Source organism: Ambystoma mexicanum, chromosome 2q (assembly GCF_040938575.1).
Source record: "Ambystoma mexicanum isolate Mex_15411 chromosome 2q, UKY_AmexF1_1, whole genome shotgun sequence".
Taxonomy (NCBI): domain Eukaryota; kingdom Metazoa; phylum Chordata; class Amphibia; order Caudata; family Ambystomatidae; genus Ambystoma; species Ambystoma mexicanum.
Window position 1 is genome coordinate 343,520,853 of NC_090924.1, and position 25,624 is coordinate 343,546,476.

Sequence of the window (25,624 nt, forward strand, 5' to 3'; positions counted from 1 at the left end):
CTCCACCCCAAATCCATCCCTGAATCCTGCTTTTGAATTTATTTTATTGGTAATAGAAAATACGCTTAAGTGCAGATGCTATTTACTTTTGGCACTCGACGAGGCAGGGGAGACATAGGGAAGTAGTGGTAAGGACAGGCAAGGCAGGGTGGAGGGATAGGAGAAACATTCGCAGGTTACAAGAACTAACATGCCTGAAATTTCCAAAGTGTTGGGGGGATTGGGCAAGGGGAGAGGTACAAAAAAAGCTCAGTTCAGTGGGCATCGGAGATGTTCTGGCTGCCATCAGGTCGAACATTTGATCTCCATCCTGGCATTGCCTTTGTGCATGACAGTAACACTCGCATCGTTCATGTTTCCATGGATATTTAATTACTTCCTGAAAAGAAAAAAAACACTATTCTGTTTCTGCAAGAGGATAATCCGCCGGACAGCCCCTGAGAAGAATCTGTGGCTCCATCTGGTGCGGGCACTGACCTGCTTCCACTGCTTTTCCACCCCCACAACGGCGGGGGAGGGGAGCTAGGAGATACTCCCACGCGGCTGTTTATTTAGTCATTTTCCAGGACCTAGTCAATTACACAGAGGAACCTGCTACTGTGCACGTGCGTGCAAGCAGGCCCCCTCTGTGCAGTTTCTCATTTTCACTACCCAGTGCAAACAGTAGGAGAAAAAAGCAGGCAGAATCGCCTGTGCTCCTATTTTCTGCACTTCGTACTGCACATTGTGTGTAAAGGCCACCTGCCATTTGCGCTTGGCGGGCAGCATTTACAATAGTTTCCTATTAGGGCAGTTGCTAGACCAGGGTGAAATACCAGAACACCTCCCCCCCATCCCCCACGTTGCTCCTCTGCTGCTACCCCACACTACACTCCCTCTCCAAAATCATTAATTCATTGCAATGTAAATGCTATTTTATAGATGTATACTTAAAACTAACAAGTACACAATGTATCCAACAATATTCCAAAAGAGAATTATTTTTCATCATCCCATCTTTATGTTCATTGTCGAAATGAAGGCCACTCTCTTAGATGAAACATCTATTGCTGCTGCCTAATCTATTTTTCCAACCATTTCGCGGTCAACTAAAATCGTAGCAAGAGCCAACAGCTCTCTCCGATTGGGCAACAGATCGCTCAGATGCCGTTCCCGCAGAAGAATGGAAGATGGGTGTGAAATAAAGGAAACACTTTCAACGGTGGCGGAAAAGGAGGAGTTGCCAGCTGCATTAAGTAAGGTTAGGTTGCAAACTGTTATTTAAAAACTCAGAAGCCTCAAAGGGTGAAAACTTATTTGAGAAAACACGTAGAACCATCTAGAATGGAATCTACAACGGGCAATTATTATTCTTAAATAACCAATTTCCCTTGAAAAAAACCAAAGCAAACACAACAATGTACACAATTCAATGTTGTAAATTTCTCAATTGGCAATTTAATAAAAAGCATCACCTTACAAAACACCCCAAGTACATAGTTATACATACATTGCTTAGTTCATTGAGAGTCTCAAAATCCTCTGAGTGAGAACAACCAATAACAATGTAGATATTCAAGCCATCAATTTCCAATGGAGAAATGTATACAATTGAACTTTAAGCATTATTTTGTTTGCGTTAGTCTTTTCAGAGGAAATTGGTTATTTAAATATCAGGTGCCCTATCTAACCCCTAAAGCATGATTAGGGCTCCCCTCTCCAGATTTATGTAGGTTATATAGTGTGCCTTGAAACTACTTCAAAGTGCTACAGGCGAAGACCAGAGAAGTAAGTAGACTCTGAGGTGAAGCAGTTACGTTGCCATATGATTCAAGTACTTAGACAAAATATAAAAATACCTGCCAAATGGTGTGTGTGCATGAGCATTTAATGGGAAAACCTGGTAGGTGGTGAGAGTTCCCGAGTATAGGATGGCAATATCCAGAACTCCGCTGAGTACTTAGGCATGTTATAGCAATATTTGCCTAATGATGCGAGTTCCTGAGCATACAATGTTAATTTCTGGAAAATAGTCGCATTCTGGATGGATAGCTCATGTACAACATGTTTGTTTTGGGACACACACGCGCACACACGCACACGCACACACAAAGAAATCTCCTTATCTCAATCCCGTCACCCTTCAAACTTTCAATGTGTCCAGCTCTTGGCCCCTTTGCTAAAACCTAAAGGGCAGCAAAAAAATAATGGCTACAAATATTGCTTTTTTCTTAGTTACTTAAACACCTCTTGCCTCCCAGTAAACTGTATAGTTTGGCAGATGACTGAATATTACCTGAACATGTGTTCCCCAGTCCTAGGCTGTCATGTAACAGATCAAGTCTTGAAAACAACAGGGAAAGCTTAAAAAGCTAAAGGACACGGTACAACCGTGATCATCCTTTTAACCGTTAACAAGGAAACGTATGGTAGCGCAACAACAACGTTTATTTAGGAAGGCAGGTATTCAAGGTGCATCTTAAGTATGCAAACAAATGGATCAATTAGAGTGCTCACACTCAAACACAGAAAGAGAGAGGGCCACCCGGCTCGGCGTACCTTACCCTAAGGAAGAACACCCTAACCCTGGCGGGGGTGCCTGTCCCTGGGTAGCGCGTGGTGTATCGCCTATCTAACAGATATAGAGGAGAGTGCTGTCCCTCAACCTTCTATACTAGTGGCAGTGTCTGTAGGCAGACAAAGGTCGTCAAAAAGTGAAAAGGTCTAAAAAATGGTGTTCTCCAGAAGGTTGAGCAGTGTTCAACAAAGCTGTGGATTAGATCTTGAGGCTGCTCGATCTTAAGCGTGGGTACAACCTGCGAAACAGGTCAACTGTTTATGTTCCATCCAAAGTGTACAACTTTAATAGTGCCCGTAGGTCACCGTGGTTGAGGTGTGAAACAGTACAGCTGGAGAGACCACTGGTGGGTGAAGCAGTAAAACACAGCCAGAGTGCTGGAGGGCTAGAAAATGGCTCTTATAAAAATATTTAGCTCACTCGGTGGTAATGATTGTGCTACAGCGAATGATTTTCAGAAAATAGAGTCTCTTTTTTGGTGTAGAAGAGATCAAAGGTGGGTCATGAGAGCCCTCATGACCGAAATGGTCGACCGGTTTCAATGGCGTAGGAAATTCGAGCCATCTTCTTCAGGACCGTGATTAGAAATGCAAGCTGGGTTGCCGAGGTTCAGAGAGATGCTGAACAAGTAGAGAATTGCTGGTGTCTCCTGTGAGGAGACAAAAGAGAGGGGGGGGGAATGGAGAAAAACAATCAAGGAGGGGGAAGTTCAATTAAGGAAGACTAGCAACAATCAATGCATGCAAGCATTAGGGTGGAGGTCTTCATGCAGTGGGGTGAGCATGTGGGAACAAGAACTAAATAGGTCAATAAATACAGGAGAGGTGAGGGTGCCTGAGCACCTGTGAGGAGTCTCATCACCAAAGGGTAAGGGAAGTGGGAGAGTGAAAGAGAAACGTCTCTTAAGGTGACTGGTGGGCACCACCGAAGGGGGAAGGGCGGCGTGCACACAGGTTGGTGGAAGGTGTGCAAACAGGGCAAATGCAGTGGGCCCCTGTGTGGTAAACAAAGAGGGGTTGCGGGGGCAGCAACCTCCCAAATAAGGTGCAAGATGTGTGCCAGGGTGGAGAGCTGAAAAACCATACCTCTGGGCAGGCGTCCTTAAAAGGAGACGGGAGGCGATCGGTGATCAAAGGTTGCTCAAAGCACCGAAAACAGATGGAAAAAGCAGCAACTAGACGCAAAGGTCAGGTATACCTGTTGGAAAAGCAAACCAAATCAAGGTGGTAGGATGGGCAGCAAAATACATGGCAGAGGCTAAATAAGAACTGGTCCATGATGCCTGGGTGTGGGCCGTACCTGTTAGAGGGCTGCTGCTTGCCTCCCTGTTGTCCGTGTGCTGTATCTAGCTGTACAGCTCAGGACTTGCGATTCTGACGAAAAAAAAGCCCCATCGCCTATAAAAAGAGCGGGAAAACGCGCTCGCGTCGCAATGACGCGGCTGACTCCTTGGAAATGCCTCATGCATTGGAGAAAAGGAAAAAGAAGCCAGAGCGCCTCTCAACACAGCAGAAGAGCGCGCTCGGACTGGCAGAGGCCAGGCACTGGAGCGTGGTCTCCGTCGGTGCTGCGAAGGACCTGGTCCCTTGTGGACGAGACTAGGGAAAAGGGGGGGGGTTGGGGCGGAGTGGTTCAAGGGCAACAATTGGCAATGGAAAAGATGTATAAGGATGAATGGAGAGCAGATGGGAATAAGGATGGATCAGAAAAAATGGTGTAAATTGAGAAAATCATGAGGGAATCATGAAAAAAACGTGAAATCATGAAAAAACACGAAAAAACCAGAAGGGTCAAACAAGGGAGGTGAACAGAGAACAAGGCACTTCTGGTGCTGCAAGGAGTGTGGATTCAGGACAGCACTGCTAGTTCGTGCCACTGGATTTGTTCATTCAAGCCTTCAGAGTAGGTGTTGAGTCTATAAATCCACATCTGTTCTTTCTTGAACAGCATATTGTGATAGTTGCCGCCTCTGCGGGGCGGTGTGACTTACTCAATGATAGTCCACTTGAACTGATCCGCAGTGTGTCCTTTTGATGAAAAATGGGACACCAAGGGTGCAGTGAGCTTGTTCGTTCTTATGCATGATCTGTGTTCGGTCATGCGGGTTCAAACTGGCCTAATGGTCATGCCAATGTACCTCAGGTTGTAGGGGCAAGTTATCATGTAGATAACGCCCTTGGTGTTACAATTAGTAAATGTGTTCTGTATCCATGGTGTTTTCCATCCAATCTCTATCTGTGCAGTTCGGGCGGTCTGGGCGCACATGGAGCAGTTACCACAGGGCGCATGTCCCTTGATAGGTGGAGTATTCCAAAGGGTACCCTGGGTGGGCTCTTCCCTGTGTATGCTAGGTATCAGAGTCTTGACAACCTTATCTCTCACGTTGCAACGTCTCTTAAGGGCAAATCGTGGAACAGAGATGTTGGAGGCGCCTGTGTTGAGAATAGGCCAAAGTCTTTTTACTTCCCGTTTGATTTTATTGAGAAGAGGTGAAAAACTGAACACAGCTGTGAAGGTGTTAGACTCTCTGGGTTTGGTATGCTGTTTTAGGGTGATGGAACGTGGAATGTTCCTGGCTCTTTTATAGGTGTCCTTGATAATCCTCCTAGGGTAACCTCTCTCGGCGAGTTGCGTTTGAAGTTGTTTGGATTGTCTGGTATAGTCTGGAGTCTGTGTGCACAGCCTTCTATAGCGCAGGAACTGCCCAAAGGGTAGATTATCTCTGAGTGCCTTAGGGTGGTAGCTTGAGTAGCAAAGCAAAGAATTTCTGTCTGTGGTTTTCTTGTAAACGCTCGAGGAGAGGTACCCACTAGTTGCTGAGATGGCAAGGTCGAGGAAGTGGGTGTTAAATCTATGTCTCTCCATGGTGAACTTGAGATGGGGATTGAGGGAGTTGAGCCAGGTGTGGAAAGCCTCTATATCGTGTTCTGAGCCTCTGAATATCACAAAAATATTGTCAATGTAACGCGGCCATATAGTTAAATGGACGAGATATGGATTGGTCTCAGGATAGATGTGTTGGCGTTCGAATAAATCCACATACAGATTAGCGAGGCTGGGGGCAAAAGTCGCCCCCATCGCAGTTCCTGAGATCTGTTGGTAAAAAGTCTCTTCAAAGAGAAAGTAGTTCTTGGTCAATGTTATTTCTGCTAGAGATAAGATGAAGCTGGGTGGGACTCCATGCAGGTCCATACCTGAGTGTAGCATTCCGCTAAGCATTTGCAATGTCTCTTGCTGCGGTATCCGGGTGTAAAGGGACTCTATGTCGATAGTGACTAGCCATTCTGTTTCTGGATTGTATGCGATGGTGTCTAAAAGAGTCAGCATATTAGTAGAGTCTTTAACATAACTGGTCATTTTTGGAACTTGGTCTTTGATAAAGAAATCCACATATTGTGAGAGGGGTTCCAGTATAGAACTAATCCCGGAAACAATCGGACGCCCTGGTGGAGGTATGAGTCCATTGTGGATTTTAGGAAGAGCATATATGGCCGGAATCCGAGGGTGAGGGGAGGACAGAAAAGCAGCTTCATGGGCGCTGATATGTCCCTCAGCTTCGGCCTCGTAGACGATGGGTGCTATCAGAGCCTGCAAGGATGGAGTAGGGTCTCTGGGTAGAATACAATAGCTATTGGGGTCACTGATAGGGTGTTGACCATTGTAATGTACTTGGTGGTATCCATAATGACAATGGCACCTCCTTTGTCAGCTGGTTTAATCATGATATCTGGGTTGTTTGCTAAATCTGTCAGAGCGAGTAGTTGAGGTTTAGTACAATTGTTATGGATGAATGGAATATTGGATTCAAATTCAGAGATCTTTTTGAGCAAAGCTTGTTCGAAAGTGACTGATTCAGCGGTGTTTGCGCAATGGGGTGGGAAGTACTGTGATGGAGGACGTAGGCCCGTCACGTCTTTGTCTTCATAAGTGTGGTTAGCAAAATACTGCTTCAATCGTATCTTGCGCATCATCTGAGTGACTTCGACCCGGGTTTGAAACGGGTCGTAGCGAGCTGTAGGTATGAAGGATAATCCTTTTTGTAGAATCTCTTGTTCAGGTCTGGTGAGGATATGGGTTGATTGGTTCACGATTAGTGAGGGAGGAGCGATGGTATTGCTCCTTGTCCCCGAATGCGTGTGACCACTGTTGATTGTGGATGGTTCTGCCAATGTGCGCGGTTCTGGCCTCTCCCGCGCTGTCCTAAAAAAGGAACCGCAGGGGGGGTGCCCTGGTTGGAGCTGCTGAACTGTACTCTCTTGTTCTGCCATTTGTTGTTGTTAGAGCTATTTCTCGAGTTGCTACTAGAGCTGTTCCAGGATCTGTTGGAATTAGATCTTTGGAGGTTTTGGAGCCGGAGTTGTGCAGCGTCACGTCTGGCTTGTTTTGCTTCCTCAGTGAAATACTCCTCTGCTACATAGGGGTAGATTTTCACATGAGTGAAATCTGCGAGGTCTTTCTTCAACTTAATAATCTTTCTATTCAAGTTATTGTCTTTAAACTCTTTCAGTGTGGTATCTAAAAGAATGAGTTTAGCCGAAAAGGTGTCTACAGCGATTTTTGTTTTGAGTGCTTCACTTTTGTCATTCAATTCTTTCAGTAATTGATCTGTGACTGTTTTGGCAGTGTTAATGATGAGTATAAGCCACTCTCTGGTGCATTTATTAGCTATAAAAGACCAGTCTTTCCTAAATTTGAGGTTGTCTAAGAAGATGCGCCGTTCTATACGAATGATGAGGCCGTTGGGTGCAGCATGAGCCCTCAGGTACTCAGTCATAAGCGCGCCGTGTAGTTCGGTGCGGATGATCTTCTTTTTGAGGATCTCAATATCATTCCATTCATCATTGTTAGTGATGTTCTGCGGTGTGAGATCCAGTCCCAAGAGAGATGGATTAGCTAGGATACCATCAACTAGTTCCTCTGCGAAGGCTAGATAGTGGCCGTCAGCCATTTGTCAGGGGAAGGGACAGGGAGAGAGAGAGAGAGGGAAGGTAGGGAGGTGGAGGATGGCGGGAGAGAACAATCACAAGAATACTGTGTACAGGTAGCAGGAGGGAGGAGGATCCTTCCTCTTGCGTAGGTTGAGTCAATCTATCCCAGCAACTGAGAGCAGTTGCGCGAAGCAAGTCTTGAAAACAACAGGGAAAGCTTAAAAAGCAAAAGGACACGGTACAACCGTGATCTTCCTTTTAACCGTTAACAAGGAAACGTATGGTAGAACAACAACAACGTTTATTTAGGAAGGCAGGTATTCAAGGTGCATCTTAAGTATGCAAACAAATGGATCAATTAGAGTGCTCACACTCAAACACAGAAAGAGAGAGGGCCACCCGGCTCGGCGTACCTTACCCTAAGGAAGAACACCCTAACCCTGGCGGGGGTGCCTGTCCCTGGGTAGCACGTGGTGTATCTCCTATCTAACAGATATAGAGGAGAGTGCTGTCCCTCAACCTTCTATACTAGTGGCAGTGTCTGTAGGCAGACCTCCATCCTAATACTTGCATGCATTGATTGTTGCTAGTCTTTCTTAATTGCCCTTCCCGCTCCTTGATTGTTTTTCTCCATTTCCCCCCCTCCCTTTTGTCTCCTCACAGGAGACAACAGCAATTCTCTACTTGTTCAGCATCTCTCTGAACCTCGGCAACCCAGCTTGCATTTCTAATCACGGTCCTGAAGAAGATGGCTCGAATTTCCTACGCCATTGAAACCAGTCGACCCCTTTCGGTCATGAGGGCTCTCATGACCCACCTTTGATCTCTTCTACACCAAAAAAGAGACTCTATTTTCTGAAAATCATTCGCTGTAGCACACTCATTACCACCGAGTGAGCTAAATATTTTTATGAGTCATTTTTTAGCCCTCCAGCCCTCTGGCTGTGTTTTACTGCTTCACCCACCAGTGGTCTCTCCAGCTGTACTGTTTCACACCCCAACCACGGTGACCTACGGGCACTATTAAAGTTGTACACTTTGGATTGAACATAAACAGTTGACCTGTTTCGCAGGTTGTACCCACGCTTAAGATCGAGCAGCCTCAAGATCTAATCCACAGCTTTGTTGAACACTGCTCAACCTTCTGGAGAACACCATTTTTTTTAGACCTTTTCACTTTTTGACGACCTTTGTCTGCCTACAGACACTGCCACTAGTATAGAAGGTTGAGGGACAGCACTCTCCTCTATATCTGTTAGATAGGCGATACACCACGCGCTACCCAGGGCCAGGCACCCCCGCCAGGGTTAGGGTGTTTTTCCTTAGGGTAAGGTACGCCGAGCTGGGTGGCCCTCTCTCTTTCTGTGTTTGAGTGTGAGCACTCTAATTGATCCATTTGTTTGCATGTAACAGATCAATGCATTCTGGGAGTTGTAGTCTCCCCCCACCCCCACTTGATTAACATACCAGAAAACAATGATTTCCAAAAGGAACCCCTGTGGTTTTCAGATGACAAAGAGTCACTCATTTGATTTCCCTAAAATATCCCACAAACAAGAACATGAACCTGTCACCTGCTACAAGTCCGGAAATGGATCATCCCCTCCTCATATTATGCCTTCATTTGGCTATTTACCTTGTTCTCCCATCCCTGCCCCAACAACTGTCTACTCCCGCAGGCAGGCTATGCCCTTTTGAATAAGCCAGATGTGTGGTCATTCCTATGTTCACATTATGCTCTTTGATTTTAAGCAGAGCTACCATGAAACCACAGTGATGTTATTTTCTCACCTTCCACTTCCTCACAAGTGATTTATTTACAAAATGAGCGCTATTTATTTACTGATTTAATTGTGCACATACTAAATGGGAGGGTGCTTTATTTGCTGACAGTGATTTATTTACAAACCGAGCCAGAGAGAGATGTATGTATAATGGGCACACTGGATGCAAGCAAGACGATCTGAAACCATGCTGAGTGTCCAAACACACAGAATTGCAGGATCACATGATGTGTTTGTTAGGCTGGCATCTCTCCCCCATAGTCTACACCTAGCATGGTCTATGCCACACTTAGCCCCCCCTTTTAGAGCCCTCTGCCCCGATATCACCTCCCATTTAAAGCACTGTAACCAAGGACGTCATTTAGGGGTCGCCAGAGGTCGCAACTGCCTCCGGCCTTCTCAAAATGTACCAGCCACTATCGAGAGGGCGAGCCCTAGCAGCTTCCGGCTTGACTAACACAGCAGCTAACTGACAACCTTGTTACTGAACCATGCACCCTGAATGCTAATGAGGATTTGGAGGTGGCCTATGGCGTAGCATAAGTGAGCACATGTAAGCGTAATTTAGTGAGACTTTCACCACGAACGGCCTCATTACGACCCGGGCGCTAAGTACCGGTCATTACTGGCATGGCGCAATTACCGTGTCCGTGCTGGCAATAGACCGCTAAAAGCAGCCCATTATGAGTTTGCGGGCACAAGCTTTGCACCATGCCGGTAATGACCTCACCGCAATGGCGTTAAAGTCTGAAAAATCCCCCTTTGCGCCACCGTCTGTAGTGGAAATAGCACCTCCGGCATCCAAGCCATCGGCATTAGCGGTCACCTCTAATAGCGGTCACCGCTATTAGCGGTGACCGTAAATACGCGAAACCGGAAGTTGCGTCATCGCACAGGAACGGGAAAGAGCACGGCGGCCATCTTTAAAAACACAATCCATTGCCATCCACCACAACCAGGAGCCATCTGACCCCCAGAACTCCAACACACCTCCACCACTACCTGTTGCAATTTAAAATGCCAAAAGCGGTGAAAAAAACGGGAGATCGCCTGCACAAGGAGCGCTTCTCCAGAGAGGAGCTTACCATGTTAGCTGAGACACTGCGGAACATGCAGATGTGGTGTTCTCAAATGACATGTCCCGTCCAGCACTGCAGCGCAAAAAGCAGATTTGGGTAGAGGTCGCCTAGAGAGTCAGTGCCGTTGGCACCACACTCTGCACACCCAAACAATGCCGTAAGCGCTGGGATGACCTACGTCTACGTGTGCGGAGCATACTGTCTGCCAACCGCAACCTTGGGATGGCGACAGGCGGAGGTGCGGAGTCCCCAATAAAACTGCAACCTTGGGAGGAGATATGCGCCTCCACCATAGGCACCGAGGCAATAGAGGGAGTCGGGGACATGGAGCGAGGAGTCCCGTCATCAGCCGATGCAGGTAGGTGTCTCAAATGAAACAATGCTAATACTACCACGATGATGTCTACCTGAACTGACAGTGCAATGATGTAGAGCAGGGTCCACCAGACACGTAAGTACAAGACTGCCTACAGGCAGTGCAGAGCATCACCTTGTACACATGCATATTGCACCCCATATGTGTTGCAACCCAGACACCTCCATGCATCACCCACCCAAGAGTGAGGCAACCCGTATGTCACTCCCCCCAATGTAAATCATCTACCATTCCATAGCAATGCAGCCACCCCAATGCATGCCCAAAGCCCGTAGACCCATCACTAACCCTCTCCCTCCTTTGGTCCCCCACAGGCACACATTCTGACAGCGGTGATGAGGACACCGGTGCCACACCACAGAAGAAGGCCAGGGCCGAGGAGGGTGAACACCGCCCCTCACCCTCAAGGGGCAGAGGCCAACATGCACCACCTCGGAAGGCCTTGAAAACCACAGAGGCCACAGCACCAATGTGCACCACGGCCCCCACAACAACACCCACACCAGACACCATCACCCAGGAGGCATTGGCAGAGTGCACACCATCGGCTGGCAGTCGGTGAGACAGCTGCCACAGCAGCCATATCGGACGACGAGGGCGAGGTACAGCTGCATGGTGCAACAGCTGCCACAGGCCCCCTCCACTCTCCACACCTATCCCCATGCAGCATGGTGGACGGCAGCATGCACAGGCTGTCACCTGGAGATTCATTGCCGGCAAGTTTCAACCCCATGCCAACTGTCCCTGATGACCAAATCATGGCAGAAACGCCTATCACTTCCACCCCAGTGACAACCACCCAAGAGGGGATCATGGCCATACAGAGGCGCCAGGAGGAATTCACAGGGCTGTTGACGCAGCATATTACCGAATGCACCCGTGCAAGGGATGACATCAGGGAAAAAACAGCCATTGAGTCCACCTCAAAGGACATTTGTGCGGAACTTGCAGCAGTGTGCCAGGTCCTCTCGGAAATGGTGGCAGCAATGCAGGACATGCATCCACCACACTTCCCAGGACAATCTGGACCATCATCAAATGTCAGCTCTACTAGGACCAGCCCTGTGCGTCGGTCTAGCAAGAACCTGCGCAGATTGGACAAGGGGGCACCTGGTGCTGGAGGAGGGGGAGGGCAGTAGGCTCAGCCATGTATACTGGTGCCATGTGCCATGTGGACCACTGGTGCGCGCTACTGCACACCATGTGTTGGGAAGTCAAGGGGGTAGGGGGGAAAGGGTGTGTGGGGGAGTTGAGGGCGGGGAGAGGGTGTGTGGGGGAGTTGAGGGGGGAGGGGGAGAGGGTGTGTGGGGGAGTTGAGAGGGGAGGGGCGAGAGGGTGTGTGGGGTGGAAGGCTTGTTCACTTTGTTATGGTTGTTTAATACACATTTTGGTGACTCATGATTCACATGTGTGGACTTTGCTTATTGCGTATGTGTGCTTTATTGGTGAACAGTCTACAGTGTCCATGTCCCTGACACACCCAGTACCCCGAGTGCCACATCCATGTCACACTCTACGTCCATGTGTGCTGGAAACATTGGTTGATCAGTGTCTGACGCATGTCACGTCCCTCCTGTGCATCGCTGCCTCCCTGAGGTGCTGTCCCATCCCCACCCTCCTCATCCTCATAGTCAGGTGGTTGCAGTTCTGCATCAGGGGGCAGGGGCACATTCCGTCTGATGCACATATTGTGTAGCATGACACATGCCATGGTGATCTTGGCCACCTTCTCATGGCGGTACAGGAGTGCCCCACCAGACCTGCTGAGGCAGCGAAACCGTGCCTTCAAGAGGCCAAATGTCTGCTCAATCACCACACGGGTACGTGTATGTTCACGATTGTAGTCCTCCTTGTGCCTGTTCTGTGGGTTCCGGACTGGGATAAGGAGCCACCTCCTCAAGGGATAGCCTGCATCACCTGCATGTGGGCAACAATGCATAAGTCATCACATCATATGTGACCTTGATCAATGACACCATAGCATGCATTGATTTCCTGATTGCAACCACATTCCTATGCATGAATGGAGACACACAATGTGACTGCTATGTGTGTATTCCTCTTATGGACTGGTGTGTGTGCCATTGACTAGTGGGCGCTGGGGGGTCCAGTTCATTGTAAGTACTCATGCACTGTGTTAATCCACGCCAGTTGTTTCCATGATCTGGCTGATGTGCAGTAATTTGTATGCTTTCATCCTGGCACCGTTGATGTCAGCCTCATGATGATGTCACTATGCAAAACAAATGGTGTAATGCACTTTTGTTGGACCTCTGTGTCAGTGTAGCGGTGCATTAATGTATTTGGGCCTCATTTGACTCCTTTGTACGCAGTAATGGGGGACTGTCTTTTCAGTTGATGGTATTTGGTGCTGTGTATTGGCCACAGTAGTTGCTTGTAGCTGCATTGTGTGAGGGGGTTACGGTCTGATTAGGTACAGTGCACATGTAGATGGCTATGGAATGGTTGTGACACTGCATCATTTACATGTTTGGGCAGCTTTCATCTTTCATTATGTGGTCAGTTGTCAGGTCCAGTCTGGGCTGCTTTGGGGTATGAGCATGGTCCATCCTCTCAGGCACTCGCAGCCAGGTGAAGTATGCATCTCTACCCCCCCATCTCAGCCAGGTGAAGTATGCATCTCTACCCCCGCCCCCCATCTCAGCCAGGTGACGTATGCATCTCTACCCCCCCCCATCTCAGCCAGCTGAAGTATGCATCTCTAACCCCCCAATCTCAGCCAGGTGAAGTATGCACCTCTACCCCCCCATCTCAGCAGGATGAAGTATTCATCTCTACCCCAATCACCTACCCACATCACATTTCCATGGGCCTAACATGCGACTCACTGAGAAGCCAGGATCTCTGCCCTGCATGTCGCTCCATGTAGCGTGGTGTCGTGGAGTTCGGCAGGACCATTGAATCATGGGTTGATCCGGGGTATCGGGCACAGCAATGTGTGATGATCTTGTTTGAGTCACATACCATTTGCACGTTGATTGAGTGGTATAGCTCACGGTTGCGGTACGCTACCTCCATGGCATGTGGGACCACCAATTCCACATGGGTGCAGTCGATAGCGCCAATGCAACCAGGGATGCCGGCCAGTGAATGGAAACCAACTTTTGTGTTTGAGATCTCCTGGGCAGACCGTGGTAAGTAAATGTGGTCGCCTGTGTGCTTCAGAAGGGCATCAAGCACTTGGCTCAGCGTACGTGAGAATAATGGTTGTGATATGCCATGCATGTGCCCCACTGTGTGCTGGTAGGTGCCTGTGGCTACGAAGTGGAGCACAGACACTACCTTCAGTAGGGGTGGCATGGCGGTGCGTGATTCAATCAGGCTGACAATGTCGTCATGTATCATATCCACAGTGGTGGTGATGGTGTCCCGGTGCAGACGGTACAGAGTGTGGATCTGCTCAGGGGTTAGGTTGAATGGACTGGCTCGGATGCAAGGGATTGGGGGATGCCTGCGTGGTGGCACTTGCTGCACTGGTGGGGCATGCTGGCCCTGCCTCGCCCTCCTTCTCCTCCTGTGTCTCCTCTGTGCTGCCAGTAGTTGTTGTTGTTGTTGTTGCAGCAGTTCCACAGCAATCATATCCTCCAGTCCCAGCATTGCTAGTAGTATTGGAATCATTGTGGAGTGTGACTGGGTGTGGGAAGGGGTGGGGTGTGCTCCTTTTGTGCTGGCCCAGTCTGTATTGCCTCCACCTGTGCTGATTGTGTGCACCTGTGGCAGTTGGGAACACTGCACATGGCCGTTTACAGGTGGTCCGCGATGCCGGAATTAGCTCCATGCCGGTAAGGTACTTTTCAGACTTCAGTAGGGCGTTGTTTGCATGTCCGCCAGACTTGTGATGTTCCCCTGTTTGCGCCATGCCGGAATTTGGGGCATAGATGGTCGCGTGCCCGCGCTCCGGGCGCTATTTACGACACCGTTAATTACGGTGCCGCAAATAGCGGATACTCATGTCATGATCGGCCGGAGCGGTAAGCGATGCCGGTAATCCTTCATCGTTGTTCACTTACCGCCCGGGTCGTAATGAGGCCCGATGTCTCATGTCTTAGCAGTAGAAGGAGGCATGGGCACAGGTGTAGACAGGGTAGGGCCTGAGTGGGCAAGGCCCATCCAAAATCTCTAAATGACCACTCGGCATCGCTGTGTGGGCATTTACAGATGTTAATGCCGCTGCGGTGTATCCTAACTACATTAACGTCAGGCCACATTTGTTAGAAAATCCTGGCTACATCTCTGGGCAAGGGAGGGCATCACCGAAAATGACTTGGAGATTTAAAAGTGAAGTTAGGAAGGCCAAATTGTTGGAAATTCACAGAACTATAGCTTCCAAGGGGGCATATGTGAGAAACCTCCCCTCCCTACCCAGAGTGGATCCGCCTTTCCTTTCCTAACCTACATCCCATGCCTGCAACCCTCTGTATACTCTCTCCATGTCCTGCAAGAGTAGCCTTAAAATGTTCTTCAAATTGTATTTACCCTATTAATGTAACCCCTTGTAGTACAGTTCTCTGTTACTTACCAGCTAGATTTAGGATATGTAAACCATAACATGTTCATACATGCCTAGTAAGGAAGATTTGAATGAGTCCTACACCACGTTTTTGAAGAGTAATTGCGTGAGCGGCGCAGCATAAAAGCTGAGTATTTGAGTGAGCCCTTCGTCACTATTGTTACGTGTAAATGAGTGAATACTGTGCTGCTAATATTAATGAGAACTATACCTAAGTCTAAGCGAGTGAGCCCAACGCAACCAATGGTCATCAGGCTGAGTGTAATTGAGCATTTGAGCGGCAATAAAGGAGTCCAATCCTGTGCCATACTGGAACTTTACTGAGCCTTTGGCCCGCGGCACACTCTAAAGAACACACATGAGGCACACTCTTACCAGGGCGGCCACTCAATACTCACTATACATCCAGCACCTAATACTTTAAAGAGTTCTTACTGAGAGTAAGGCAAAAGAACACACCTACTAACACATCTCCCCACAGTACACTTGATGTCTACAACCTATGTGCAGACTCCGCAGAGGGCAACCTGAGAAGTGCCTCCTAAACAGGCATGCTTTTCACATCTACAAGGCTCTCTTACACAACAATGTAATATGTGTTTGTACATAAGACATGCGTGCATGCTCTATTGAACTTCTTGTGTTTATTTAATGGAGAGTAACACGAAGAATCATTTTTATTTATACATCATTTTTGGTTTCATGAACAGTTTAACATCCTCCTTAATTCATCCGTGTTTGTAAACATTTAGAGGTGTTTCGAGCATATATACTCCTTTAGGACATGTTATTGATAGGTGGTAAGGACTATATGGATGTGACACAATGCCATCTGTGAGGGTGGGAAAGCCCGAGCTTTTTCGATTTTGAACTATAAAATGATTCTGGTAATTCTGTTTCTGAAAATGAGATCTGCCAATCAGACCCCACTTTCATAGTGATCCATGCCCGAAAGCATAGTGCATACATGTACCTCTGCCATAACTATCTACTGACATTCCCCAGCATCAGCCCTGCTGTGGCAACAAGGCAGTTTCAAAGGTCACAAGTGCATTCCTTAACACAGCTGCTGGAACCCTAAATTCTCACAGGCAGGGGTGGCTTTTTAACTGGAAGCACCTCTGGTTCATTGTGTGGCCTCATAAGTCTGGAGGTAGTTGGTAAAAACACAAATAAGTAATCTCTGGTTTTGACACAGTGGTTGCTGGGATTACATAAGTATACAGTCAGAAGCAACTGATGTCATTTATTGTGAACTTGGTGGACAGTGACTCATACTGGCATGGTTTTGGTGTGTCCTCCCATGTATTCCTCATCTTTGATATCATCCCATCCAGGGTCATCTGCCTTGGAATTGTTTTCACAGCACAGGGCACTGTGCGGCATCACCTCATTAATGTTGTGTCTCTCGGAGGCCTCGTCCGCTCTCGAGTATGATGTCGACCTCGGTATATATAGCACACACCGTGCCCATTACTTCATTCTGTTATTCCGAATGCACAGCACTCTTCAACGGTTCATTGCTACTTCGTAGTAACAGTTTCTTTCGAAATGTCTACTCCGAAAACAAGCTCAAAAGGTGTGTGGTTTGTAGGTCGAAGATGTCCATCACTGACCCACATTGTATTTGCCTTTGGTGCCTTGGTGTTGACCACAAAGTCGACGACTGCAGGTCCTGTCAGTCTATGATAGGAAAGGCCTTGAAGGAGACGAAGGGGAAACTCGTCCTGGTTAGGACCTCTTCGACATCCCCTTCGACAACTCCTTCCAAGAGGAGAGCTTTGGACAAAATAAGTCTGAGAGCCGTTTCACCACCTCGTAAGCACTCGAAAAATTCTTTCCAGAAGCAGCGCCCACTCCTCGTCGTCTTCGGCCTCCTGAAAAAAAAACAAAGAGGTGACACATTTCGTGCACTACATCGTCAGACTCCTCTCCCGACCAGAATTAACTTTCTAGGTAAATCGGCTACCAAAGCCGAATAGGAGGGCTTTTGCCTCCAGATGACAAAGGTCGTTGAGAAGGTGGCTCCTCCCGCCGCTTCGAAGAAGTTAAATGAGACTTCTGACCCTATCGTGCCTCATAAGGCCAATAAAGAGTCTAACAAGGTTGCTGCACATGAGCCCACGTGCCCTTGAACCCGAGCAAGAAACCTTTTAAGCTCCTTCGTGGCACTTCAGAGATCTTGAAGGCCTGAGACAAGCTGAGGGTTAAGCCTCAAACCTCCACTGGTTTGATGGGACTCGAGTCCAGTTCTTCAACATCGAGACCATCGAAGTCAAAGCCGTCGACGTCTTCGACTGAGGTATCAAAGATTTTCAAACCTCTCCCTAGAACAGACTTTTCCAAGTCTATGGGGGTCATTAGGAGGTAGGCGTTATGCCGGAGCCGTCAACCCCTTACCGCCTCATTACGAGTTCTGCTCGCGGGAACCACTAAGGCCGCCTGGTAAAACCAGGCTTCTTTAGCGGGTCCCGTGAGCAGACCAGGGTGCTAACAACAGGCCCATAATTAACAGATACGCTCCTTCTGTAGGAGATTTGCATCCTGCCAGAGAAAGGTGCTATAGAGCCAGTGCCTGTAGCGGAGAGGAATGAGGGATGGTACCCCCCTTATTTCTTAACACCAAAGAAGGACAGAGGATTGAGCCCCATCTTGGATTTGAGATGCTTGAAAAAGTTCCTCAGGATGGACAAGGTCAAATGGTCACTCTTTTTCAGATCCTCCAGGCCATCCAGCTCCAGAATTAGATGGTATCATTGGACCTTCAGGATGATGCTTACTTCCATGTGCCTATTCATCACAAGCACAAGAAGTACCTGATGTTTGCCATTGGCAGTTCTCATTTTCAGTTTTGGGTTCTGCCATTCAGGCTCATCTCTGCCCCAAGGGTTTTCACCAAGTTGATGGCGGTAGTGACAGCAAGTCTAAGGAGGGGAGGGATTCACATCTATCCCTACTTCGATGATTGGCTGATCAGGGCCTGTTTCCCTTGAACAGTCACTGGTCTCTATCTGAGTCCAAACTACACATGAACCTTTTTGAACCGAGGGCGATCAGTCTAGTGCTGATGGCCTTTCTTCCTTCTGTACGGGGAAAGAATGTCCTGATAATGATGGACAACAAGGTTACCATGCATTACCTGAACAAGAGAGGAGGTGTAGGGTCACTACCACTGTGCAGAGAGCCAATGCTGCTCTGGTTTTGGGCACTGCAAGAAGTATTCTCTCTGTCTGGTATTCACCTAGCCACTGAGAAGAACACAGCAGCAAAAGATCTGAGCAGGTAGAGCACAGTCTCCTGCAAGTGGTAGCTAGCTCAGGAAGTCCTTCAAGAGATTTTCACCCTTTGGGAACCCCTTAAGTGGATCTGTTCACATCCAGTGTCAACAGGAAGTAAAACCTGTTCTGCTCTAGGGAATTTCCTCAGAGCGGAGCTCTGGGAGACACGTTCTTAGTGGACTAGACATTTCCACTTCTATGCACATTCCCTCCAGCCCCTGTCATTCCTCATGTCATCAGGAGGTTGAGGAAGTTCAGGAAGCCCATGATCCTCATTTCCCCAGATTGGGTGAGGAGAACGTGGTACCCAGACCTTCTGGACATGTCCATATGCCCTCCAATTCATCTTCCCCATTGAGAGTATCTAGTCTTGCAAGCGGAAGGTCTCATTCTCCACCCAGAAATCAGGACCCTGTATCTTCATGCCTGGTTTCTGAGAGGTTAAGATACAAGGATTGGTACTTTCCAGACGATGTAATGGAGGGTTTGCTTTCGGCCAGAAGACCTGAAAAAATGTCTCTGTACCTCTGCAATTGGAAGAGGTTTTACAGCTGTTTCAGAGCTAAGTATATTGACCCCTTCTCTTGTGACACACCAGTGGTGCTGTCCTTTTTGCTTCATTTAGCCCATCAGGGTCTGCAAGCTGCGACAACCATAGGATATTTAGCTGCGTAGTCTCTCTTTAAGTGCTCACCAGAGCAGGGATTGTATTTGAAGGTCCCTATTGTACTCCGGTTTCTACAGGTATTAACTAACGTTTTCCCCCGTGTCCCATTAATTGTTTCAGTCTGGGATCTAAATCTAGTGCTAAAGTTTCTTTTGGGAGCTTCATTTGCGCCTCTACATTCATGCCCTTTAAGGATGCGAACCCTTAAAATTGTATTTTTAACAGGGATTACCTCAGCTCGAAGAGTCAGTGATTTGCAAGCCTTATCTTGTAATCCTCTGTTTACCACCTTTTACAAGGGAAAGGTTGTGTTGAGGGTCCGTCCTTCCTTTCTACCGAAGGTGGTCTCTGAATTTCATTTGGCACAAAAGATTGTGCTCACTACTTTTTATCCGCCCCCACATCCTTCCAAAGAGGAGGAGAGGCTTCATTGCCTAGATCCAAAGAGGACGTTGAGTTTTTACATCAGTAGACTAGCAAAACTCAGACAATACGATCAGCTTTTTGTGGGATGTGCTGGTCACAAGCTGGGTCAAGCTGTAACCAAGCAAACTTTATCCCGTTGGCTTAGTTTGTGCATTTCTGAATGCTTCAAGTTGGTGGGCAAAGATGACCTCTCAGGCTCAGAAGCTCATTCTACCAGAGGTGTGGCTACTTCTTCGGCTTTGCAACGGGGGGTAACAGAGCAGGACATCTGTAGTGCTGCAACTTGGTCTTCTCTTCATAACTTCACAAAGCAGTATTTCCTAGACTTTCCATCGGGTGTAACGCTCACCTGATTCTCGCAGAGGCGCCGGTCTTGACTGGGCGACTACCGTATCTTCAAAGGTGATGTGTAGCACCCGGTTGGCTCTTTGGGCTGGACCTCTGTGCACTGTATGCCTGACTTCAGGAGTAAGATGTCTGCAGACAGAAAATATGGGATTAATGAACTGAGGTTATTGGGGTGTCCCTATCTCTTCCCTTTTTTGCTCTCCTGTAGACCCCCAAAGGTTAACGCTCTCACCTTAGGTAAGTGAATGCCGAGCTCTCCATCTGCCTCGGGGCAGGGTGCTGTAACCAGTTTCTTCACTGGATCGGTAGCGCAGGCCTCTTGACTTCAGAGGACTGCTGTCCGTCGTTTACTGCACGAACGGTAAGTTTCGAGTAATTCTATTGTCTTTAAAGTCTTTAGCAATGATGTCTCTTGTTTTGCAGGTTCCGGCGATGGCGGATGACGGGCTGAAGTGAGTTGAAGATGGAGTCCGTATGATGAATAGAAGCGCTTGGAAGCACGTAAGTAAGCGCTTGTTGCCTGCTTCACGATGCGCTCTAACTGTCTTTTATTTTGCAGGTACGAGTTCGGAGCGGCTGCAGGGTGCCGGAATACCCACTGGGGTTGATGTGGAAAGGAGTAATGGCACGTGAGTATCAAAGTTCCCCAATGTCTTTAAACGCACCTTGTTTTGTCTTTCAGATGCAGGATGCAGCGCCGAAGGCCTCCGGAGCGTGCGAAGAGTCGGTAAGCTTTTGTCTTTCAGATGCCGGAATGCAGTGTGAAGACCTCCGGAGCGCACGAAGAGTAGGTAAGCCTTTGTCTTTCAGATGCCGGAATGCTAACCTGTTCTTTCTTGTCTTTATAGGTGTTGCTGAAGACTGGATTCAGGATGGTAAGCCTTTTTCCTTAGGCCCAGGATCCGATGCAGAAGACACGATGAGCGTTCTGCTGCAGAGGATGCAGAATAACGCAAAGCAAGATTCATCCACCGGGTGTGGTTTAAATAGCCTCCTGTAGTGCTTAGGTGTCTCCTTCCACAGACAGTTCCTGCTTTCCAGAAGAGTTCCAGTGTTCTGAATCTAGGGAGTGGCTCCTGCCCCACCCAACAGGAAAAGTAGTTCCAAACAGAAGAGGATCAGAGGCTCAGCTGGCAGGCAAGTAAGCAGCACGGTCTGCTGCAGGTAAGTCCACCCAAGCATCATGAGCCCGGCGCTTCCAGCGCTGGGACTGGGCACATTTATGAGCCTGGTGCCACTGGCGCCAGGACTGGGTCCAAAAGGTCCCAATTGGGACTGGTTGGCCCTCGGAACCTGGGTTATGGATCTGCTTCCAAGGGAGTTGGGAAAACCCTGACCTTTTGGAAGCAGAGATCATGACAGTACCTCCCCTCAAGGCCCCTCCCAAACCGGGCTTCTCCGGGGGTTTTGGCTTGTCAGGAAATGTTCGGTGAAATCTTTTGATTAGGCGAGGAGCGTGGACATATTCAGCAGGTTCCCAGGATCTCTCTTGGGGGCCGTAGCCTTTACAGTCAATTAGGTAAAATAGTTTAGATTTGGAGATCTTGGAGTCCAGAATGCTTTTGACTTCAAACTCGAGTTCTCCATCAACTAGGATAGGTTTTGGAGATTTAGTTAGTCAGGTTTGAGGTTGCACGGGTTTTAATAGAGAGACGTGGAAGACCGGATGTATCTTCATGTGAGGGGGCAAGTCCAACTTGACCGCTACTGGGTTTATTATGGTAGTGATGGAATAGGGACCAAGGTATCTTGGGTTGAATGTGCGTGGCCCTTTTAGAGGTAGATATTTGGTGGATAACCAGACTTGGTCCCCTACTTGATATTGAGGGGCTTCCTTCCGATGTTGATCTGCTCCTTTCTTGTATTGTTCTTTAGCCCTTTGAAGGTGAGAAACAGCTTCCTTAAAGGCTTGGGTGATTGTAGAATGCAGGTAGTCTACTGCTGGTGTTTCAAGATCTTGGAGGGGATCCAACTCCGAGGTTCGAGGGTGACTGCCGTACAAAAGAAAAAACGGTGTTTTCCCAGTTCCCGAATGGACAGAGTTATTGTAGGCATATTCGGCTATCCAAAGGATGTCTTTCCAAGTTTTTTCAGTTTGTTGCAGCATGCAGCGTAAATACTGTTCCAGAGTTTGATTGGTCCTCTCGGTTTGTCCGTCGGTCTGAGGGTGGTGACTGGTCGATAGTCTCACATCAATTTGAGCCGACCGACAGCAACTTCGCCAAAAATGAGAAATAAATTGACTACCTCGATCCGAAATTAGAACCGAAGGAAAACCGTGTAGTCGGACGATGTTTTCGAGAAATTCTCGGGCCAGAGTTGCTGCTGTTGGCAAGCCTTTGAGCGGAATGAAATGCGCCATCTTGGAGAATAAGTCCACGATTACTAGAATCGTATTGTATCCGGAGCATGGAGGTAGATTGGTGATGAAGTCCATAGAAAGCGTATGCCAAGGGCGAGGTGGGATGTCAATAGGGCGTAAGAGGCCTGCTGGTCTTTCCTTTTGACTCTTGTTTTGGGCGCATACTCCACAAGACATTATAAAGTCTCTAATATCTTTTTTCCAAGACGGCCACCAGAAGTAGCGCTTGATCTTTTCTGAGGTCTTGGCCATACCGGGATGACCTTCCATTAAAGAATCGTGATAACAGGAGATTACTTTTTTCTGTAAATCTGTGCTGGGTAGGTATAATCGTTCTTGGAAATACAATAAGTTGTCCTTTACTGCAAAGTCCTTTCCCTGCAGATGCCAATTCTGTATGTCTGCTGGAGTTACACGTTGCCTGGCTTTATCCTTAACTTCCTCTATGGATTCTGTGGCGATTACACCCAGAATTCTTTGTTCGGGAATGATTGGTACAGGTTTAGGGTTGATCAAGTGTTCTTCCACTCCCATCCGAGAAAGGGCATCAGCTTTACCGTTCTTTGTACCAGGTCGATAGGTAATTATGAAGTCAAACTCGGCAAAGAATAATGCCCAACGGAGTTGTCTAGAGGATTGGGCTTTTGCGGTTTTCAAATATTGCAGGTTTCGGTGATCCGTAATCACAGTAACGGTGTGTCGGGCCCCCAGCAGATAATGCCGCCAAGCCTTAAAGGCAGACTTGATAGCCAGAAGTTCCTTGTCAGTAATCGTGTAATTGATTTCAGGAGGCGAGAATGTGCGGGACCAAAATGCCACGGGATGCAACTGATTGGTTACCGGGTCCTTTTGTGATAGAACTGCCCCCATGGCAAGGCTTGAAGCATCAGTTTCCACGATGTAGGGGAGTTCGGGGCGAGGGTGTTTTAAGATTGGTGCAGAGATAAATTTAGTCTTCAAATCCTGGAAAGCTTGTTCCGCCTCGGTAGACCATTCAAAACGTTTGTTTTTCTTTAACAAGGCAGTGATGGGCTGGACTATTCGAGAGAATTCGGGGATAAACCTGCGGTAAAAGTTAGCGAAGCCTAACATGCTTTGCACACCTTTTACGGAGGATGGTGATGGCCATTTGAGAACTGCATCGACCTTCTTTGAATCCATACGTACTCCGCCAGGTGATAATATGAATCCCAAGAATTCAACTTCAGTCACGTTGAAAACACATTTTTCCAACTTAGCGAAAAGTTTGTGTTGACGCAATCTTTTGAGGACCATTTTCACGTGTTTCCGATGTTCAGATTCCGATGAAGAATAAACGAGGATGTCGTCAATGTAAACAACAACACACACATCTATGAGCTCTCTGAGGACATCGTTCATAAAATATTGAAAGGCGGCCGGGGCATTGCAAAGTCCGAAGGGCATGACCTGATATTCAAATAGCCCATACTTGGTGCGGAAGGCAGTCTTCCATTCATCGCCCTCTTTTACTCGTACCAAGTGGTAAGCTCCTCTAAGATCCAGCTTTGTATATATGCATGCTTTTCTGACTTGGTCCAGGAGTTCAGGGATCAAAGGTAACGGATATCTATTCTTAACGGTGATCTGGTTCAGGGAGCGATAATCGATACAAGTTCTAAGGTCTCCTTCCTTTTTTGGAACGAAGAACAAAGCTGAAGAAGCAGGGGACTTGGAAGGACGAATAAACCCATTCGCCAGGTATTGATCCAGGTATTGTCGAAGGTGAAGGTTCTCAGGCTCGGTGAGGGCATACATTCTACTACAAGGAGGAGTAGATCCAGGTATCAGGTCTATCTGGCAGTCATAAGACCTATGAGGAGGTAGAGTGTTAGCCTGATCCTTCCGGAAAACATCTTGGTATTCAAGGTATTCGGGAGGTAACTGGGGAGTCTCTGAAGAAATTGCTGCCAGTGCAACACCAGGTGGAGGGTGACAAGTAGAGACACATTCTGGAAACTGGACCGTTCTTGCTCGCCAATCGATCAGAGGATTGTGTTTCTCTAACCAAGGTATTCCTAGAATAATCTGAAACTGAGGGGCCTTGATCACATCGAACACGATCTTCTCATGGTGTCCATCTTGACTTACTAGCGTCACTTCTTGAGTGGTATGCGTTACTGGCCCGGAGGCTATCTCCGTACCATCCACTGTAGTAATGACGTCCTTTACAGCCTTGGGACAAAGAGTTAGATTCATCCTCAAAACCATTTCATGATCCACATAATTGCCGATGGCACCGCTGTCGACGTAAGCTTCAATTGCATGTAATCGATCCGGATTATCAGGGCTAATGAGGACCATAGGTATCACGAAATGCGAGGTCACGGAACTGGTTTTCACGCTCGGCAAGAGGACCTCTATTCTTGTCGGGCGAGGTCGTTTCCCTGCTCAGAGTTTGTAACTTTGGTAACTGCAGCTCCTACTGCCTTCTTGGCAGGTTTCACCGGACAGTCTCGAAGAAAGTGCCCTGAGTTTCCGCAATATAGGCATAATTGCAACTGTTTTCTCCTTTCCCGCTCCTTTTGTGTTAGAGGACCTTTCAGACCCCCGATTTGCATGGGTTCCCCGGAGTCTACTCCTTTGGAAGGAGTTGGCGGTTTGGAAAATACTCGAGCATCAAACTTGGAACGGTCGGCCTTCCTGTTCTGCAGTCTATGATCTATTTGAACGACCAAGTCTATATAATCCGAACAGTCTTGTGGGGGATTCACTACTTGGGCTAAAACGTCTTTGAGCTCTCCACGTAGACCTCTGTAAAACAGCGTAATCCTTTTGTCCTCAGGCCATTGAGTTTCCACTATTAGTCTATTGAAAGATGCAATATAAGCCAAAAGGTCTTGATTACCCTGTCGCAACGAAAGAAGCTCATTGTCCAAGGCCAGCCCCTGTGAGTGTCTTGCGAACAGTTTTTCCATACTAAGCTGAAAGGCTTGAAAATCATGGAGAACCGGATCATCTTGATTAACTAGAGGGATCGACCAGTCTGCCGCATTGCCACTAAGGTACGAAAGTACAAAAGCTACTTTAGCTTGATCAGTTGGAAAGGCTGCTGGCCGGCATAAGAAGTGCAACCGGCACTGATTGATAAATACTGCAAACCTCTTTGGGTCACCAGAAAATCGTTCGGGCGGAGCCAGAGGTACATTCCCAGGTAGGTTGATCTGCACTGGATTCATAGAGGATGTTGAAGGAAGATTTGCCCCTGATGCGGGTAACGGGGTTTGTCCGGCTTGTGACTGTAGCAATTGTCTAGCAAGACCGTCTGTT

General features: G+C 47.8%; 1 protein-coding gene across 1 annotated transcript in view; it reads left to right on the forward strand.

The window, feature by feature from the left end:
* GRID2IP (Grid2 interacting protein) overlaps positions 1-25,624 on the forward strand; it is an 837,949-nt gene that overhangs the window by 228,368 nt on the left and 583,957 nt on the right. The window lies entirely within an intron of this gene.